The following is a 22232-nucleotide window of genomic DNA, read 5'->3' as shown; positions in this document are numbered from 1 at the left end:
GGAGCCCGGCGCTGCCCGGGGAGGAGCCCCGCGCCCAAGCCGCTGGGGGGGCCACGCGGGGGAGCCCCGAGGTGCGGCCTCGCCTCGGCTTCCAGGAGGAGCCCCGAGGGGAAGGCACCAACCCGCACGCGGCTGCGCTTTTGCAGGAGAGAAAAGACCGCGTCTGGGACAGCGGCTGTGAGCTCCAGGCACCCCTCAGTAAGGATCGGGGAGGAAGGGGTGACCCGGGCCTGGACGACGTCCCCCGCCTTTTCTCCTCCGGTGACAGGTGCCCGCACTGCCCTTTCCAGAGAGCCGTGCAGATCTGCATCATACGCATGTGTGCGCGCCTTCCAGTGGGCCCACGTGTGTGTTGAAACCCCACCGTCCCTCCTCACCCACTGATGCCTCTAATTCCACACTTAATTCCACACCTAAAGACCCATTACCTTCCTCTCTCTTAAGAGGCCATTATCTTGGAGAGAATAACACTTCAGGCTTGATCAGTAATTGGCATCACAGGGGAAATTAGCCCATCACACCCTCCTCAAGAGAAGGGCTGCACGGGAAGAGAATGAGAACACCGAGCTCGGAAATGGGAGCGGAGCATGCGGAGAACAGGGTCAGGAACAGAGATTTAGCTGTGGGGGTGCTGGGAGTGAGTGGGTCACCACCTTCCTGCCCTCGGGGAGGGGGCAAGGGTGCACTCCCAGGGACACATTCCACGTCAGTGTTTCTCAGGGAAAAGTCTCTGCGGTGATGGTTTCTTTAGATCTATCCGAGCTCCCAGTAGTCAGGTGGGCTTTGACCCCCCCCACCCCCCACTTCCAAACACCATCCTATACTTTCCATTCATGGACACTCACTGTGACACATTACTACTCTGAAAATGCTGTGACTTAACTTCTCACAGGTCCTCAGGGTGCTATTCACATGCTGGTAAAAACAAGCAAGTGTGGCACAGCCACAAGTGTGACAACCCCAGCCCTGGCCTCAGATTCCCGGGCAACAATGATGGGTGCCAGGCATGCACAAACACACACACGTGCTCATCTGCACACACGTTCAGACCCCTATCACATCCCGAAACCCAGCTCAGAGTAAGATGCCACATTCAACTTTTGGGGAACAAGCACCCAGATAGACACTGTAGCAGAAGGGACTATTTTCTGAGACCGTGTGGCCCTCGGACTCCTGGAGGTCAGCTACAGTACACACTGTCTTGGTGTGAGTGTACAATCAGCTTAATCATTATGTTACAGTCAAGGTCTCCTTCATTTTTCCCAGGCTCAGAGCAGGTGCCGATGGCTCTGGAAGTGTCACTCTTCTGCTCCATGGTGGAGGAACACAAACTTCTTGTCCTCCCAGTAGGGGAGCTGTTTATTTACTCAGCTCTCCAGTCAGCTCACCAACAGTGCCAGAGTGGTGAGCTGAAGGAAACCAGAGCAGCCAGGCTGCCTGTGCTGGGAGGTGCCAGCAGCCTGTCCCACCAACGCCTTTCCTGAGCTCAGAGCCGCTGTGCAAGTCCCATGGCCAGGAGGGCCAGGGTTCCTGCCAGGGTCCTGAGAATCTGCCTTGCCACACGCAGGTCCCAAGCCAACCCAGCAGAGACAAGGGGAACTGCAAACCAAACAGTGGGCTCCAACAGGTCACCAGCTTGGAGCATCAAAGCTCCACTGGATTTGTTTTATCAGGTTAGTGACGAAGTTACTCATCACACATTGCTCATTTTCTAGTCTATGCCACTGACTACTTGCATTGGAATTTACTGTTATTTTGTGGTCTACATACTAGATTTTAAGCAGGGATTCTTCTTTCTGATTTTTAATATACAGTCCCATATAGCTCGTTGAAAATGCTGAGCACTCATTAGGCCATCTGGATATGATAATGTTGGGTGGGCAAGAGGACTATGGGATTTGTCCAAAGCTATCCGGGGAATTTTAAGAATTTAAAAGACTAGACTATCTCTTAGCTAAAAGCTCCTTCTTACCTTTGGAGGTATGCCTAACCAATTCAGACCCCTGGACAGTGTCCGGTAACTCTGGGTCACCTCAAAATAAGAGTCAGCCAGAGCTAATGAAGTCAAGTGCCATACTGTGAATTTGATTGGTTACTAATGTGGTTTGAACTAACAGGGAAAAGTTAGTTGATTTTGGTTTGGGGATCTGGCCCACCCATTGCTTGGTGACCACAAAGTAAGGACCCCCGGAACAAGTGAAGTAACGTATGTACAATAATAGGAATAGCTAAGACTTAGATAGGAGTTACCCAGTGCCAAATATTGTTCTAAGCACTTTGCATGTGTTAACTCATTTAATCCTTGAAACAACTGCAAGAGGGAAATTCTATTCTTATCTCTCCATTGTGCAGATACGGAAATGGGAAGAGAGAGGTAAGTCATCTTCCCTGAGTCACCCATGGCTAACTAGACCACATACAGACCCCAGGCCTTGTCTCCTCTTCTACCCTGGGAATTGCCAACCATGATTATTAATTAACTGGACAATTAGTGGAGCTGATTTGCCATGATGTGTGCTGCCACCGTGAGGAGGACACTCCAGCTGGATCAGTTAGAAGGTCAGGCACTCAGGAGAGAGAAGGAGAATGGAGCTGGGGTCCATGTCTCTGCTCAAGGAGCAAGCTGCAAAAGCGGTGGGCCTCTATCCACCTTCCTCCCAGCCGTGTGTGGCCTGGTGGGCAACTAGGTGGAGGAGCAGAGCAGACCTCACGTGGCCTGCAGCGCACGGGACCCAGCGTAGAGTCCAAGGGCCAAAGTGAAAGGAAAAGCCAGGCTGGCCGTCTGGCCGGGTCATCTCCCGAAAAGATTAGATGGCACAGAGGAATGCACGTTTGAGTCAGCCAGCTGGACACAAGGACTCCAGAGTAGAGGCGGGGCCTGGGAGAGGTGGGGACAGACCCAGGGCAGTCCCAGAGCCTACTGAGCACTCCAAGCAGCTGCTTCTGGGAAACCTGCAGGCCACTGGGTCTCTGGGGCAAAAGTGGGGGACATTCAGCTCCTCCTCTCATCCCTGCCTTGGCCGGGCATGGTACCAAAGCTAGGCTATGGCCCTGTTACTAGTATGTTCTAGGAAGACATGACCAGGACACTACACACACACACACACACACACACACACACACACACACACGCTGGGATTCAGAGAAGCACAGTTGCATAGTAACAGGAAGAAAACCTTTGAAGCCACTTAAATCTGGGCTCAGACTTCAGCTCTGTTGTGGTCTGGGACAAATTAGTAACTTCTCCTAAGCCTCAGCCTCCTGGCTGTAAAATGGGAATAATAGGGATGCCTGGGTGGCTCAGTGGTTGAGCATCTGCCTTCAGGTCAGGGTATGATCCTGGGGTCCTGGGGTTGAGTCCCTCATGGGCTCCCTGCGGGGATCCTGCTTCTCCCTCTGCCTATGTCTCTGCCTCTCTGTGTCTCTCATGAATAAATAAATAAAAGCTTTAAAAAATAAATAAAATAAAATGGGGATAATAAAACATGTAAGCCACTGGGTTAATGTACTAGTTAAATGAGGTGACAGGTGCAGGGTGGTTTGCATTATTCACTGTGCAATAGCTAAGCTCTCTTCCTGCTGTTACAATCAGTGTTCACAGAAGTTATTGACTGGAGGACAAAGCTGTCACTCTCTTTGTGGGGCTCTATTTTCTCCCCCTACTTCCAGCTACGTGGGCATAAGCCCTTCCAAAGGATTGCCCCTTCTCTCTTCCCCTCAGAACCCCAAGCAGGTAGTAGGTACTTAAAAATCACAGGGTGGCCAGGCCAGAGGAGACCGTTGTTCAGCTCCCCCGCCACCTCTCATCTCGGTTCCTGCCTCGGCTGAGGAGCCAACCTGGATCCAAATGGTCCTAAGAAAGCTTTGCCATCTTTGATTCCTAAGACTGTTTTCTTCACCTCAGTGAGCTGATGGGGAGTCAGGCTCCAAGAGGGAAGGACAGCTAGGCCCAAGCATGCCTGGCCCAGGAATGCCCCAGGTAGCCACATGCACCATTGGGGTAAGTGTCCCATCTCCTTGCAAGGCAAGACTCAAGCTTCCAGATTTTAACCTATGAGGCCCAAATCTGTGTTTATGTGTTTGGACAAAACTCTCATGATCTTGATTAGGTATCCTACCTCCAGTTGATCCAGGCTGTGGATCCCGCACTTACCCACTGACACCTAGGAACCGAGTGGAAAGCCTGCCTCACCCCTGACACCGCAACTTCCTGCCAGAAGGTCTTTCCACCTATCAAGGAGCATCACTGATGCCTGGGAGGGCTGGGCACTAGGCCTACAGCTCACACCACCCCCTGACCAGCCAGGCATGAATGACTTCAGGATACAGCCATTAACAAAGGAAAATGTGAGGGGAGCCTGGTTTTCCCAGCTGCCTAAGAGGGAAAAGGAAGCTGGACTCGGTGAGTCATACAATGGCATCAAAACAATTCAAGGAACTGTCCAAAGGAAATGACCAGAATAGCCTGGCAGATTGCTGCAGGCTGGGGGAGTAAAGAAAATGGAAGCCAGGATCTCTGTGGTACTAGGAGGGGGACATTAGAACAAGAAAAGAAAGCTTCCCCACAGTGGGGGAACTGCTCCTTAGAAACACTTACTGCAGTGAAGTCTGCTGATTCCCAGGCTCAGGAGGGAAAGAGGGGCAGAGGATGGCAGAGGTGGAGGCTGCATGCCAGATGGAGGCCAGCCGCCCGAGCACTGTGCCCATCTCTCCGCACCCAGTGCTCCATGGGTGACATGGTGGCTCAACTAGTCACACCACAGAAATCAGCAATCAGCAAGTGTCACGCGCTAGGAGTCCTCTCCTGCCAAAGACAAGGTTCCAACAGGTGCCAGCACGGGGCTGCTTGGAGAGGCCGGGAAGGGACCCGGGGGGGCAGGTAGGGGGACCTCCAGTGGGTTTAGGCTCGATGTTAACACAGGGCAAGAGGGGTCTGTGGCCTCAGCTGTGTGACCCGGGGGGGGGGGGCACCTTGTTTGCAGGGAAGTTTGAATATAGATGCTAACCAAGTCTTGAGGTCTTTCCCCCCTCTCTCTCTGTTCGAACAGAGTCAATTCTGAAAATCACTCTTAAGGAGAAGGAGGTTTAAAGTTTTCGCGACCCAGCTAACTAAACATGGAGCCCAGGAGAGGCTAAACAGTCATCTGCTATCATACTCATTATCCACGGCTTCAAAGGACTCCGATGTGTTTACAGAAAGAACACGAGAGTTCTCTATGTTTATTTTAAAGTATGGACTTTAATAAACAGTCTTTTTTTAAAAAAAACAACCCCAAATAACACACAGGGGGAAACAACCTTCTTTCTTTGTTTTATGCATCAGTCAAAACATAACACTCCCTTGGCTTTGGCTTAAATGAGTTGGTTTCTTCACAAAAGTTCACCGTTTATAAAATACATACACTTTATTGACTTTGATCTTTTCACTGGCGCAGCTTGAGGTTGGTTCAAAGTTCTATAGAGTTAAGCACAACCACATGTCACGGGGCAGCTCACATGTACCACTCGCCAGTGCAGGCCAAGGCAGCGTCAGGGTTGGAAACGGTGGAGGGGTGGGCGAGGCCAAGTCGGAGGGTGAGCGCTTCGCCCCGAGGAGACCTCAGCCAGATGCTCCCTCCTCCTGGCTTGCTCCTGCTCAGCCAGAGCTCGTGCCTGAAGAGGCAGCCACGCAGACCCGGCTCGGACCACGCTGCCTCTCCGGAGCCAAAGCAATGCCGGCTGGGCCAGCTCACGGCAGCATGGGTCCTTCTCATCTTCCCTGACATGCGATGCCTTGATGAAGATGCAAATCTTGGAAGACTCGAGAAAAAGAAAACGTAAAAACACACACCCTTAGTTACAAGAAGTCAAAAGTATAGGCATTTTAAACTTGCATGTACGTAGGTAGGTAGGTAGATGATAGAGATCGATAGACATATAGAAGGAAACTCATAGCTAATTCTGATTCCATTCTTCCTGCAAGAAAATTCCCTTTTCTGCATTCTTTTAGGCAGATGCTGGGGCTGCCACCCTGTAGCCATCATCCTCATCTTCCACGTTGTCAGAGCCCTGGTTAAATTCCAGCATCCACTTTTCCTCCTTAGGACTCAGGATTAAACCTCATGGCACTAACCCAATCACGGTGGCACCCCTCCCCTCCCCGAGGACTGGGTTACTATTTGGTAGGAGCAGTTCTAGTCCAAGACGTATGATCCATGGTTAGCTTGGACACCACTGGAAAAGGCTTTTCTTCCAGAAATAAAGAGACATAAGAAAAGAACACTCTCTTTTCTGACCCCGAGGTGTCCGAAGCTGCTGTCACTGTCTTAAAATCACGAGGGCAGCTAACTAAAAATGGCAGAAGGGGAAGATGAAGAGAACCTCGGTCTCTGATGACATGGTTAAACTGCTGAATTAGTCGACCGCTGCGCTGACATAATTCTGGACACCTTGTTACAAAAGAAAGAAACTCCCTTATTATTTGAGTAATTTTTTTGGTAATAAGAAATTAACATATGATTCACATACCATAGAATCCACCAACTGAAAGCGCACCATTAATGGTATTTAATATGTTCACAGAGTTGCACAACAATCGCCATAAATCACTGTTAGAACATTTTTACCATCTGCAAAGGAAACCCCATATACCTCTTGGCTCTCACTTTTCAATCCTCCCATTCCTCGCACCCCTAGGCAACCATTATTTTGTCTTTATGGAATTGCCTATTGTGAACATTTCAAATGAATAGAATCATACAATAAATTGGTCTTTTGTGCCTGGTTTCTTCCACTTAGCATAATGTTTTTGGGCTTCATCTACATTGCAACAGATACAAGGACTTCATTCCCTTGTATAGCTGAAGAACATTCCATCGTAGGGATACACCATCATTCTTCATTTGACGAACATGTTGGTCGTTTCCACTTTTGACTATTTGGATAGTACCGCTATGAATGTTCAGATAGTTGGATGGATGGATAGATAGGTACATAGATAGATAGTTATGACTGTTACAGTAGAGAATTGTAAGAGGAAAGCCAAGCTAGAAAAATAGAAATCATACCAAATATTCCAACAGATTTATTAATACAGGGAATTGGTGACACAAGTGTTAGAAGGCTGAAAGAACGAAATGGAGATGCTAGAATAACCCAGAAATTGGTAACTGCAGAAGCAGTCTGGGGGAATAACATGGAAGAGTGACGTTACCAAACTATGGGCTGGGATGAGGGGCTTTGCAGCACTGCTGCATGGACCTCTGGATAAAAGTCCCACCTCACTAATATGCAGACAGTGAAGGTAGGAGTTCTCGGGAGGTTCCTTCCCCCTCCTCTTCCACCTTCTACATCCTCTCTAGGGCTTGCCATTAACAGAGCTAACAGGAAGCTGGCCAAGGAGGTTGGGAAATGTAGTTTGTAGGGTCTCAGCCCCAAAGCCACAGAGCAGAATATAAAAAGAATATAAAATATAAAATGGCCTTAGACTAACAGACAAGAGGTAATTAAATGGTCCCTTGGCCAGTAACATCCAAACACAATATTCTATCCTCACTTGAGATTTCATACATCGACAACTTGCTTCTGTGCTGTAAGATGTATGGGTCCTTCTTACACTCTCACTATCTTCTCCAAAAAGGTGAAACATGGGGTCCTGACTGTCTTCTACCCGTCTCAGATTCTGGTGAATTCCTTTTCTACCTCAGTCACAATACCACATGGACTTCCATAACCTCGAGGTGAAATTATAGAGGCAACCATGGACAGCAAGTCTTATATACAATGATGCAGTGACAAGCAAAGGGGAGAATGCACAGCTGCTATAGTCTTCATTTCTGTATGAGACACACGACCATTGATGGTTTCTAGAACTTCTCTCTTCCACAGGCTATTTCCCCACAGTCACTGAGCCCCTCAGTGGGTCAGCATTCTCTACTTTGTTTGTTTTACTTTTATTTCTAAGGGACTGGATCTTCTACAGTCCTGCTGTTCTTAGGTTATGCAGAGATTGTTACAGGACTTAATTGGGACTAAGAGCTGCCCCCCAGAGAATCCTCTAGGCTCCAGAATGGTCCCTCCTGCCCCTGGAGTATAGCAGCAACCTTTTCTGCTTGGTAATCAGGACCAACTGTTCCAGCCAGTATCCTATTCATTCAGTGGCATAAAAGCTCCAAATGTCCAGGTGAAAGTTTCCACTTTCAATTCAATGGGATCATTGTGTCCCTGGTGAAAGCATGCATCTGTTGTTAACTTAGAATTCCAAACCCAAAGTTGCTGACATGGGAAGGGAAATTTCTCCAGTGGGTTTGTTAGTGATAGGAGCCAAGTCTATCTTCGTCTTTGGTTTCAAGACCCTTATACTCTGGTTATGGGGGATACAGCACCATATATCAATTACGACACACTGTAGAATGGTGTTCCCACATCTCAAGTGTTGTCTCTCAACTTGCAATGTAACTCTCTCATCTGGGGGCCATTATGATATTCTATGAAGCCAGGTACTTCTAGGTGATGGGGCACATGGTAAGACTGGTGAATTCCATAGGCATAAGCCCACTGCTGTATTTCTTTTGCTATAAATGAGTTCTTTGGCCAGAAGCAAAGTTGTGAGGAACACCATGACAGAGAATAACACATTCCATAAATCCATGGATGAAGATGTTGCAGAGGTATTACAGGCAAAAGACAACCCTCCCCACTCTCCATCTAGAATAAGGGCTTATTCCAATAGTATAAATTGCTTCTTCCTCCTTAATGGGATAGAAGGGATCCAACATAACCACTGTGCCTACAGCTGGCCTTCAAGAATGACATTGTAGGACAGCTAGGGTGGCTCAGTGGTTTAGTGTCACCTTCAGCCCAGGGCCTGATCCTGGAGACCTGGGATTGAGTCCCACATCGGGCTCCCTGCATGGAGCCTATTTCTCCCTCTTCTTGTGTCTCTCTCTCTCTCTCTCTCTCTCTCTCTCTCTCTCTCTTTCTCTCTCTCTCTTTCTGTGTGTGTGTGTGTGTGTGTGTGTGTCTCATGAATAAATAAATAAAACTTTATAAAAAAAAGAATGACATTGTATCAGGGGCTCAGCATATGCTTCTGCTATCAGCAGGTTAGGCACTCAGTGGTGGCAATGGTCAGATTAACATTAATGAGGAAAATTCCTTTTGTGAAAAGATGATAGGCTTCCATCTCTGCCAACAAGACCACTTTAAACATGGACCCACTGACTAAGCACCATGTGCTTGAGGGGAAAGGGTGTTCAGCATCTACAGTGTGTCATCTTATTCATCTGCTTATTGAAAGCCTCTTGTAAATGTCACTCACTTTGCATTCACATGGGACAGAAATTCGCTCCCACTTTGTGCTCACTCTAAAATGTCCACCACCATACTTATTCTCATTTCTAGGGGGTTCAGCACTCAAGAGCATGTCAGGATATCATCTCCAAAGTGAAAGACAAGAGTTGCCCTTTGTACCTCTTACAAGTAGAAGGACCTTCAGGTTCTGGAGCCAATACACACTCTACATATTATGTGCTATTCTACCAAGAAACAGAGCTGAAATTTTAAAGACTCGACCTTGTCATTTTCTCTCTAAATTCTCCAGTGTAGTTAGAAGCAGCCATCTGGTTTCTCAATACCTTGACTTCAATGGCCACTTTATTGCAAGCAACCACGGGTAAAATTAATTAATCATGATGCCACTGCATAAGCATGAGTTGCCAATACCCAATGTTTCACTGGCAAGGGGTTCAGCATCACTTTCAAGGCCAAAGGTAGGGACAAATCAACTACAAATTCCCATTTTGGGGGTCTGTTTCCTGGGCCTCCCTCCTTTTGGTACCCTAAATGCAGTATCAATTAAGTTCTAGTCAGGAAAAGAGAAAGCACATTAGGGATTCCAAAGCACAAAAACTGTAAAGTGGGCACTGGAAGGCTTAAAGAAAAACATATGGATGCTAAAGTAACCCAGAGATCATGTATAGCAGGAACTACCATGCAGGGCTGGGAGGAAAAAGGGAAGAGATATTGTCATAAGGCCTAAGGGATTGGAGGAGGACCTCACCCCAACCCCTGGGGAGGGACGTGTCTCTCTGCACAGCTGATACCCCAGCCTCTGAAGACAGCATACCAGGCTCTGGAGAGGAGATCTTCAGGGGAAAGCCTTGTACTGCTGGTGCCTTGACCTCCGAGTAGGGCATCAAGGCTGACTACCAGATTTGGAAGTGGGATTTCTGTCTGGAGGTGTTTATCCCCACAGTTTGGATCTCTGGATGGAGGCATATCTCAGTAGGTATTCAGATCACTGGTGCAGCTGGAAGTGTGCCCTGCAGGTGCTCAAATGTTCCCAAGATCCTGGTGCAGAGTGTGAGAGAGGATACCCCAGCAGCAGTCTAGCTGCTGCTCGCATCTTTGGACAGGCACAGCATGATCATGGCTGGTGCTGGCAAGCAGTCAAGAAATGGGAGGGTGGAGCCTTCTTTCCGCTGCTGCAACAACAGTGATCAGAACTGCAAAACAAGAAGGGAGGCCGTTTCACACTCCTCCCACTTGTCAACCTCTTCTAAGTGCCCCCGTTGGCAGAACTAACAAGAAGCACATTGCAAGGGGGTCGGAGAAATGGAGTTTAGAGAGCTCCTGCCCAAATTTGAAAAGGTGGGCTCTGAGCTGAAATACAGCAGGTTAATAACTAAGATAAGAGAACAGAGGATCTGGAGGCCAAAAACCTGGGTTTGGTACCAGTTCTGCAACTCATTGGTTGACTAGTATTTGAGTGGTTACTTAACCTCCTTGTCTCTCAGTTTCCTCCTTTAGAAAAGGTGGGTAGTATCACTGACCTTAGAAGGTGGTTGGGAAGAAAGGTGAATTCAATATATAGAGAAGTGCTTCGGAAACTCTTGTGCCATTTTAATGAGGTCTTATTGTGAGAGTCAATCTGCATTGCTGAAATGCCACAAAAGGAAAGTATATCTGCCTAGAATCTGTCTTGCCTGGTACAAGTTGCCCATGGGGAAAAGTCTGTGAGTGAAAGAAAAGTCCAGGGATGTGCAAATGGTAGGCAAGGGTCATACCAAAAGATAAATAAATAACCAGACTAAAACATAAATAAGTAACAGTTTGAAGCGTCTGATCCTGACTCAGACATCTGGTGCTGGAGAACTAGTTAGTAGGTGCTTCGAGTTAGATATCTGTGGCCCCTGTTCATTTGGGAAACAAGCTGGGGATGATGGGATAACAAGCAAGTGGATTGAGGGGCTCAGGAACTAGCTGTTCAAGACAAAGGCATTTTCTTGGCTGTTGGGGACAGATCCTTTGTGGAGTCTGACAAGGCTGAGCGATGGGGAGCTGGAAGACGGAACAAAGACATGGCCCCCAGTGGTACTCTCTGTCTCCATTCTTTAGGACCACCATGGACGAGTCTCCTTGGTGTTTTTACTGTTATCCTTCAGCTTATTTCCCTTTTAGGGAATGTTGATGACAAGCGGTCAGGTTGAATGGCTTTTTTTTTAAAGTATAATTGACATATAACATTATATCAGTTTTAGATATACAACATAATAATTCAATATTTGCATCTATTATGAAATGGTCACCACAATAAGACTAGTAAATGTCCATCACCATACATAATTACTAATGTTTTTCTTATGATAGGAACTTGTAGGATCTATTTTCTTAGCAACTTACAAATATGCAATACAGTATGATTAACTATGGTCTCCATGCTGTCCATGACATCCCCCAAGACTTATCTGTTGTATAACCGGAAGTGGGTTCCTTGTGACCCCCTGCACCCACTTGGCCCACACTGTACCTTTGGAAACCACCCATCTGTTCTCTGTATCTATGAGCTTATTTTGGTTTTTGGGTTTTGGTTTTTGGTTTCTGTTTTTTGTTTTTAGATTCCATGTATATGTGAGATCACATGGACTTTGTCTTTCTCTAATGTTTCACTTAGCATAATGCCCTCAATGTCCATTCATGTTGCTTCAAGTGGCAAGATTTCCTCAATTTTATAGCTCAATAATATTCCATGGTGTGTATATATATATAATATATATATAATATATTTCTTTATCTGTTCATCTATCAATGGACACTTAGGTTTTTTCTGTATCTTGGCTAGTGTAAATAATGCTGCAATGAACAGAGGAGGGAATCTAGTTTTTTAAATTAGCATGTTTTTTTTTTTTTTTCAGATACATTCCCAGAGGTGGAACTGCTAGGTCATATAATTTTTAATTTTTTGAGGGATCTTCATAGTGTTTTCCATGGTGGCTATACCAATTGACATTCCCACCAAAGGTTCTCTTTCTTTCCCCACACACTCACCAACACTTTATATTTCTTATCTTTTTTTAAATAACCATTCTTACAGGGTGAAGTAATATATCACTGTGATTTTGATTTGTATCTCCTTGGTGATCAGTGATGTTCAGCACCTCTTCATCCATCTGTTGGCCATCTATATGTCTTCTTTGGAAAAATGTCTATTCAGATCCTCTATTTTTTTGGGTGGGGGGCAGGGAGCGAGAGAGCACAAATGAGGGTGAGAAGGGCAGAGGGAGAGCTAGAGAGAGAATCCTAGCAGGCTCCACACCCAGCATCCTACAGGGCTTGATCTCATGATCCTGAGATCATAACCTGAGCCAAAATCAGGAGTCACCCAGGAACTGCCCCCACCCCACCCACTTTTTAATTGGATTGTTTGGGGTTTTTGCTATTGAGCTGTATGTGAGTTCCTTATATATTTTGGATTTTAGCCCCCTATCAGATATATGATTTGAAAATATTTTCTCCTATTTGGTGAATTTTTGCTTTTGAGATTGACATTGCTCTGGAGCCTAAGAATTTACTGCCTTGTTCAGTAATCACAAGACTAAAAGTGATAGGCACACTTTGCCGCCTTTGTACATACTTAGGACCGGAATGGTGGTGGTATGCCAGGTAAACCACTGAGTTAACTTTTTTGTTTTTTGTTTTATTTTGTTTTGTTTTACCAAAGTGACTTACTTACCTACACTATTCTTCATTGGGTATATATATATATATATATATATATATATATATATATATATATATACAGGGCAGCCCAGGTGGCTCAGTGGTTTGGCGCTGCATTCAGTCCAGGGAGTGATCCTGGAGACCTGGGATGGAGTACTGCATCGGGTTCCCTGTGTGGAGCCTGCTTCTCCCTCTGCCTGTGTCTCTGCCCCTCTCTCTGTGTGTGTCTCTCATGAGTAAATAAATAAAATCTTAAAAAAAGACATAATAATATACTCATTAAACAAGTGAGTCCTAACCATATGTAGAGATGGCTTCATAAAATTCAAAGTAAGTTTTGTATTTTTTCCAGTATAATGAAGAAAAGTGACCTGTGCCTATCCCTGGAGACATAGCCTTATATACTGGTTATGATGCAGGCTCTGGTGTGAGACTTGCAGAGTTCAAATCCTGGACCCACCATTTGTAAGCATGAGCAGTCTTTCACATTCTTCAAGTGAATTTTCCTCATTTGTAAATGAGGAGAATGGTACTTCTACTTTCACTACATAATTCTTGCTAGGATCAAGTGAGATAATACACATAAAGAGATCAAAATAGTGACCGGTATATAGTAACCCCTATTTTATCATCATTTACAGCAATGGCTATTTAAGAACAATTCCTAATAATTAGAAAGACTACTGACAGTTTTTATATAGTTGGAAAAGCCTGGATATCTCAAGTTTTAATTATATTTCTTAGGCAAATCCAAACTCCTTTATCTCATTGTCCATCTGCTCCCTTTCTCCATTCTCCTTGAGCTACTGTGGTTCATTTTCAAGGAAAATATCAGGATCAGATGAAAGAACTACAGAAAGTTCAAGTATTTTTGTTGGAACTGTTAGCATTCTGTGAAAATTTTTCCTTTGGTTGAGTGTGTCTGTGTTGAGGGTAGGGTTATGTCACATTGGTTTTGCATAGCAATGTGGGGCTACCTAGAGGACAAACAGAAACACGCCCCCCTTTCCTGGCTACGTGACTTTGATTTTAACATCCAAATCAGCTCTCCCATTTTTAGCACTCACAATTAGTAGAACAATACCTGCCCCATCTTCTGCTCAAAGATAGGCTAAGAATGCACAGAATGTCTGGAAAGTAGAAATAGATACCATCACTGTCATCAAGGCTTTTACTAAGAGCCTCCCTCCTTTTTCCCAGCTATCAGGCTTGATATCAGGCCCAGAGAAGCTGGGTGATTGGGAGAGGTTGTCCTGCTCTTGAAGCCACACTGTGAAGTGTAGACAAGATAGGTAATAAATATATTGGTGTTGACAAACCAGTTATTAGCAACTCTCTTTCTAAAGGCTGTCAGCCTGCATCTGGCTCTCATTTCCATCCCTTCTGACCTCTCGACCCCTTGGCTCCATCAGTTCTCTCTGCTCTTGTTCCTTCTCACAGCTGATCTCTCTCCAGGGGCTCTGCCCCCTTCTATAGGGGCAGATATGCTCAGACCTCCCCATCCTAAGTAAAGCCTTTCCTAAATTGGATTCTCCCTCAGCGCCTGCCAGTTCCTGTCCTTCATTTGCTTCCACAGTTCTCATATGCTGCTGTGGTTTCCCCCATACCCACTTTGCTCTGCTTGTTGCCATTTGCTTTCCTTTCTTCACCCTTAATAATGAGTTAAGAATAGCCTCCCATTACCAAATTCACTGCACACTTTTGCATCCAGTATCTTCAGCAGCACATCAACACCCTCTCTCTCTTAGTTTCTGCATCTGTGCATTGTCCGGGTTTCCAGCAGGGTGTGGGGGTTGTTTGTTTTCATTTTTACTTTATGGTCCAACTATTCTCCTTTTATTAGAACTACATAAATATAAACAACATTTTCCAAATTCCTCTTCTGATCTATTTCTCTCACTACACTCATTTGTGCCTTGGTGACATCATCCACTTTCAAGACGCCATACCTGGGTCAAATCAGTTAAGAGTGATGTCTGATTTCCAGATCCACCTGGAACTCATCCCCTGAGATCTAGGTTCCTGCTTCTAACTGCCCACTTAGATGTTGTGTTCGGATTGTCAAGTTCTGTACTTCCTAAAATGATCCAGGCCCTGGAGACCAGTTCAGTTCTGCTGCTGGCACCAGACCAAACCTGTAACTTCATTCTCCTTCACTTTCAACCTTTTTTTTTTTTTTTTCAAATTTATTTGACAGAAAGAGAGTGTGTGCATGTGCATAAGCAAGGGGAGCAGTAGGCAGAAGGAGAGGGATAAGCAGGCTCCCTGACATGTGGCTGAATCCTAGGACTGTGGGATCATGACCTGAGCTGAAGGCAGCCATTTGCCCAATTAAGCCATCGAGGTGCCCCCACTTTCAACCTTTACTCAGTTGCCAGAAACAATTAATAATTTTATTATAGTGCTTCCTGCCCTTTCTAGTATCACTGCCTTGGTCAGGCCTTTATGTCTGGCTTGGACTATTCTAGCAATATCTTAGTGGGTCTCTTTCCTTCCAATATCTCTATCCTCCTCTCCTGCACACCACTTCTTGACTGGTCTTCTTACAGTCTTACATTGGTCCTGTACATATCTGCTCATAAGTCTCCATATCAACTAAATCAAGGTTAGTTGCCTTAAGGAAACAAACAATGAAATGAAAAGGCAGCCTACAGAATGTGAGACAATCTTGGCAAGCCACGTATCTGGTAAAGGATTAGTATCTAAAATATATAAAGAACTTCTACAATTCAATAGTAAAAACATAAATAACAATTTTAAAAATGGACAAAGGAACTGATAGGACATTTCTCAAAAGAAGACTTCAATGGAAAACAGGTATGTGAAAAGGTGCTCAATATCACTAATCATCAGATAAATGCAAATCAAAATGACAATGAGTTATCAACTCACATGGATTAGGATAGCTATTATCAAAAAATAAATAAAAAACAAATTTTGGCAGTGATGCATGGTACAACTTATATGTGGAATCTATGAAAGTTAAACTTAGAAAAACAGAGAGTGGAATGGTGATTTCCAGGTGCTGGGAGAATGGGAGAAATGGGAAGATGTTGGTCAAAGGGTACAAACATTCAGTTATATGATGAAGAAGCTCTAGAGATCTCATGCACAGCATTGCTCTAACGATAATACATTGCATTAACTATACAACTGTACATTGACACAAATTTATATAAAACACACAGAATTACATAAACTAAAACTACATTACATTAACTATAAAGTAGTTAGCATCCTTGAAATTTGCTAAGAGAGTAGATCTTAAGTGTTCTGACTACACACACATAAAAATGGTAAATGTATGAGGAGGTGAATATTAATTAGCTTGATTGTAGTAATAATTACACAAGTTATACTTATATCAAAACACCCCATTGTACACTTAAATCTGTACCCTTTTTTGTCAATCATTCCTCAATAAAGCTGGCAAAAAAAAATAAGTAGTAAAACTCAAGCAAATCTGTTTAAGTTAATAACTTTACCAAACATAAAGGCCACTAGGTAATCTACAATCTGAAGTCTACTGGGATATAAAATCATGACTGTAGAAATTCTATCTGTCTTGTTCATCACTATCCATCCTCAGCATCTAAAACAGTGTGTGGCTCATCAGAGATATTCAATAACCCATTTTCCAGTGAATGAAGAACTGTGAATAAAGTAGTAAGTTGAAGAATAAGAAGGGAACAGTTTGACTAGTCTGAAGATTTACCTGAGATAGAATAGGGTCAGATTATTAAAGGCTTTAAATGTCCCACTAAAGCAACTAAACTTTTGTTTTTTTGAAGCACCTTATTGAAGTATGTTTGACATAGAAAAAGTTGTATGTATGGAATGCATGCAACTTGATGGATTTGGAGATAAGTCTACACACATAAAACCATCACCACAATCTATGCCATAAACATGTCTACCCTCTCCAACAGTTTTCTTCTGCCTTCTTTATTATTTTTATTGTTCTTTGTTATAAGAGCACTTAAGATCTACCCTCTTAGCAAAATTGCTAACTATAGGCACTATGTTGTCAGTAGATCTCTAGAATTTATTTTATATATCTGAAACTTTATACACTTTGACTAATGCCTCCTCTTTTCCCTCTCTGCCTACACAATTCTTCATCCAGTTTCTATAAATTTGACTATTTTAGATTTCTTAAATAATTGGTATCATGTAGTATTTGTCCTCCTGTATCTGACTTATTTCACTTAGCATAATATTCTCCAAGTCCATCCTCACTATGACAAATGGTAGAATATTCTTCTTTTTAAAGATAGACTAATACTCTATTGTACCAATTCCACAATTTATTTATCCATTTACCCGCTGAGGAACACCTAGGTTGTTTCCATATCTTGGTTATTGTGAATAATGTTGCAATGAACAAAGGAGTTAAGATATTACTTCAAAAAACTGATTTCATTTTCTTTGGCTATATATCCAGAAGTTGGATTTCTAGATCATATGGTAGTTCTATTTTTAATTGTTTTGAGGAATTTCTATGCTGTTTTCTATAATGGCTATACTGATTTACACCAGTAGAAGGGTTCCCTTTTCACCACATCCTTACCAACACTTATCTTTTTTATAATAGTCATCCTAACAGGTGTGAGGGTATATATTATTGTGGTTTTGATTTGTATTTCCCTGATGATTAGTAACTTTGAGCACCTTTTCATATACTTGTTGGTCATTTATCTGTCTTCTTTTGAGAAATGTCTATTAAATTTCTTTGCTTAGTTTTTAATTAGACTCTTTGTTTTATTTAAATTTTGTTTTGTTTTTGTTATTGAGTTGTAGGAGTGCCTCATATATTTTGTATATTAACCCCCTATCAGATACATGGTTTGCAAATATTGTCTCCATAGGCTGCCTTTTCACTTTATTGGTATTGATTTCCTCTGCTGTGCAAAAGATTTTTAATTTGATGTAGCACCACTTATTTATTTTTGTTTTATTGCCTTTGCTTTTGGTGTCAAATCCAAAAAAAAAATCATTGCCTAGATCAATGTTAAAGAGTTTATTCCCTATATTTTCTTCTAGGAGTTTTACAGTTTCAGATCTTAACATTTAATATTTAATCTACTTTGTGTTGATTTTTGTGGACAATGAAAAATAAGGGCCCAATATTATTCTATTGTTTGTGGGTATCCAGTTATCCAGATGTTTATCGGAGAGATTATCTTTTCCCCATTGTGTATTCTTGGCACTCTTCTTGAAGATTAGCTGATTGTATATGTCTGGGTTTATTTCTGGCTCTCTATCTGTTCCATTGGTCTATGAGTCTATTTCTATTCCAGGTCCCTACTGTTTTGATTATTATAGCCTTGTAGTATAGTTTGAAATCAAGAAGTGTGATGCTTAGAGCTTTGTTCTTCTTTCTCTAGATTGTTCTGGCTATTTGGATTCTTTTGTGGTTCCATACAAATTTTGCGGTAAGTTTTTCTATTTCTCTGAAAAATTCCATTGGCATTTTTCTTTTTTTTTTTATTGGAGTTCAATTTGCCAACATATAGCATAACACCCAGTGCTCATCCCACCAAGTGCCCCCCTTCAGTGCCCGTCACCCAGTCACCCCCAACTCCCCATCCACATCCCTTTCCACTACCCCTTGTTCATTTCCCAGAGTTAGGAGTCTCATGTTTTGTCACCCTCACTGATATTTTCACTCATTTTCTCTCCTTTCCCTTTTATTACCTTTCACTATTTTTTATATTCCCCAAATTAATGGCATTTAATAAGGGTTGCATTGAATCTTTATATCACTTTTGGCAATATGGACAATTTCACAATATTAATTATTCCAATCATGAATATTGGATATCTTTCAATTTATTTGTGTTTTCAATTCCTTTCATCACTATTTTATAGTTTTCATTGTACAGTATTTTATATTCTTGGTTAAATTTACTCATAAGTATTTTACTGTTTTTGACACTATTGTAAATGAGATTTCTTTATATTTCTTTTTCAGATAGTTTGTTATTAATGTGTAGAAACACAACTGATTTTTATATGCTGATTCTGTATCCTGAAACTTTAATAAATTGTTTATCAAATAGTTTTTTTAGTTAAGTCTAGGATTTTCTACATATAAGATCATGTCATCTGCAAACAGAAAATTTTACTTCTTTTCAGATTTGGATGCTTTTTATTTTCTTGCTGAATTGCTCTAGCTAGGACTTCCAGTACTATGTTGAATAGAAATGATGAGAGCAGGCATCCTTGCCTTATTCCTGATCTAAGAGGAAAAGCTTTCAGCTTTTCACTATTAGGTGTGATGTTAGTGGCAGGCTTGTCATATAGCCTTTATTATGTTGAGCTAAACTCCTTCTCTACCTAATTTGTTAAGATGATGAATTTGTTTTTATCATGAAAAGATGTTTTATTTGTCAACACTTTTTTAAGCACCTACTGAAATGATCATATGCTTTTTATCCTTCATTTTTTTGATGTCCTATTCACGTTTATTAAATTGTACATGTTGAAACATCCTTACACCCCAGGGATAAGCTTCATTTGATCATGATGTATGATCCTTTTCCTGTATTGTTGAATTCCTTTTGCTTGTATTTTGTTGAAGATTTTTGCATCTATAGCCAGAGGGATATCAGTCTGTTATTTTCTTTGCTTACAGTATCCTTGTCTGGCTTGGTATCAGAGTAATACTGGTCTCATAAAATGAGTTTGAAAGTGTATCCCTTCTTCTTCCATTTTTTGAAAGAGTTTGGAAAGGATTGGTATTAATTCTTCTATAAATGTTTGGTAGAATTCACCAATAAAACCATTTGGTCCTGGGCTTTTCTTTGCTTTGAGGTTTTTCATTACAGATTCAATCTCCATATTCATTATTATTCTTTTCAGATTTTCTATTTCTTCATGGTTCACTATGGGTAAGTTGCACGTTTCCATGACTTACCCATTTCTTCTAGGTTGTCCAATTTGTTGGTGTATAGTAGTCTCGTAATCTTTTGTATTTCTGTAGTATTAGCTGTATTTATTATATCCATTCCCATTTTCAAGTTCTATGGTATTAGAGTCAATTTTTGCTACATAGCAAACAGCCATAAAATCTCAGTATCCTAAAACAAGAAGTATTTATTTTTCACTCACATGTATGTTGGTAGGCTGGGGAAGATATCCTTCAGGCTGAGGATTAGTCAAGTTTGATCCACATATTTATTCTTTTGAAGGGACTGTAACAACCTGGAACATGTTATTTTTGTGGTGAAGATCAGAAACTCCTAGAAGAGTAAATGGAAGCGTGTGAGATGTCTTAAAAAAAAAAAAAGATGTTATTTATTTATTCATGAGAGACACACAGAGAGAGATGGAGCCATAGGCAGAAGAAGCAGGCTCCCTGCAGGGGATGCAGGACTCAATCCAAGGATCCCAGGATCATGATCTGAGCTGAAAGCAGACACTCAACCACTGAGCCACCCAAATGCCCCAGCATGTGAGATGTCTAAGATCTAGGCTCAGAACTAGTTCTTCTGCTCTGATTCCACCCATCACTGTTCCCAAGTCAATCCCAATGTTAGTGGGCAGGTCAGCTATCTCTCCCATGAAGGTGAGGGAGAGAAGAAATACAGTGTGCCACACCTACAATCTTTAAGCACAAGCCCCAGACCCTTCTTTCTTATTTACTTTTTAGAAGTTGCTTTATGCATTGTAATATATTTTCTTTATTTTTTATAGTCTATTTAAAGTTAATATTATACCAGTTCACATAAAATGTAAGAACTTTGCAAGTGTACAGTGCATCTTCCAGCCCCATATGTTATGCTAGTTATTATATGTAATACATCTATACACATTATACACTCCAAAATACAATGTTTCAATTTTTGCTTTGAACGATCATATGTATTTTTATAGAATTAAGAGGAAAAATTTGGCCTTATGTTCACATAACATATTTACCATTTCTAGTCTTCTTCATTGTTTTATGAAGATTCCATCTGTTATCATTTTTTGTCATCCTGAAGAAACTTCTTTAGCATATATTATATAGCCCAGGCCTGCTGACAACAAATTTTCTCTCTCTCCTTTTTTGTTTTATTTTATATGTGTCTTTATTTTGTCTTCTTATTGAAGGATATCTGAGCTTCATATAAAATTTCATGCTATTTTTTCCTCTCTCAGAAAGTATTTAAAGATGTCATATAACACTTTCCTGTCCTCCTTTTTTTCTAACTGGTTTCTACTATCCTTCGCCGTATGACCCTATTGTCCATGCTGGGAATCTCCTTCCCTAAATCTACTTTGTTTAGAGATTCATTCTTGAGTTTCATCCCAGGAGAAATTGTACTTAACACCTGTAATACAGGAATATGCTGGAAGCAGGAGGAGCATGGCTAACCCTATGGTTTTGTAGGCAAAAGAGCCAATAGTAATGTTGTTTCAGATGATAGGCTTGTATATCCAGGAAATCAAAGAGATCCTTGTATTAGAATTAATAAAAGAATTTCATGGGACGCCTGGGTGGCTCAGCAGTTGAACGTCTGCCTTAGGCTCAGGGCATGACCCTGGGATCCAGGATCGAGTCCCACATTGAGCTCCCTGGGAGGAGCCTGCTTCTCCCTCTGCCTATGTCTCTGCCTCTCTCAATCTGTGTCTCTCATGAATAAATAAATAAATCTAAAAAAAAAAAAAAAGAGAATTTCATAAGATAGCCAGATACAAAGTTTACAAAATAATACCTTTTGTTCATGTTAAGAGTAAAAAGTAGGAAGTCACTTTTTAATTTTAATTTTTTGTTAGAGAGAGTGCATGAGTGAGCTGGGGGAGGGGAAGGGGCAAAGGGAGAGGAAGAGAGATAATCATAGGTAGGATCTATGCTCAATTCAGAGCCTGACATGTAGCTTGATCTCATGACCCTGTGATCATGACCTGAGCCAAAATCCAGAGTCAGATGCTTACCCAACTGAGCCACCCAGGTGTCCCGGAAGTAAAACATTTTTTAAATACCATTTATATTACAATAGAATTGTCACATATTTAGAAATAAATTTAACAAAAAGGAATAGTATACTTATAAATATAACTGTCAAATATTATTAAAGAACATAAAACAAAACATGAATACGTAGAACTTATTTATTTTATAACTGGAAGTTTGTACCTTTTGACCCCTTTCATCCACTTTTCCCCTCCCCCCACCCCCTGCCTCTGGTAAGCACCAATTTGTTCTCCCATCTATGAGCTTCTTTTTATAAGATTCTGCATGCAATGAGATCATGGCATTTGTCTTT

At 42.2% G+C, this 22232-nt stretch overlaps 2 long non-coding RNA genes across 2 annotated transcripts in view; one reads left to right on the top strand and one right to left on the bottom strand.

The window, feature by feature from the left end:
* The first annotated feature begins 1491 nt into the window (after positions 1-1491).
* LOC140597905 (uncharacterized) lies at positions 1492-5406 on the top strand. Its single transcript, XR_011999917.1, has 2 exons — positions 1492-4402; positions 5049-5406. It is a non-coding gene; the product is annotated as an uncharacterized lncRNA (long non-coding RNA).
* The window catches only part of LOC112921542 (uncharacterized), a 33103-nt gene continuing 16090 nt past the window's right edge, over positions 5220-22232 (bottom strand). The window contains exons 3-4 of the long non-coding RNA XR_003235259.2: positions 20092-20222; positions 5220-5799 (exon numbers count right to left, since the gene is read on the bottom strand). This is a non-coding gene — a long non-coding RNA (uncharacterized lncRNA). The remainder of the gene's footprint in view (positions 5800-20091; positions 20223-22232) is intronic.

Source organism: Vulpes vulpes, chromosome 2 (assembly GCF_048418805.1).
Source record: "Vulpes vulpes isolate BD-2025 chromosome 2, VulVul3, whole genome shotgun sequence".
NCBI classification, from domain to species: domain Eukaryota; kingdom Metazoa; phylum Chordata; class Mammalia; order Carnivora; family Canidae; genus Vulpes; species Vulpes vulpes.
Note: the sequence above shows the minus strand (reverse complement) of the source record. Positions and strands in the feature narration are given on the sequence as shown.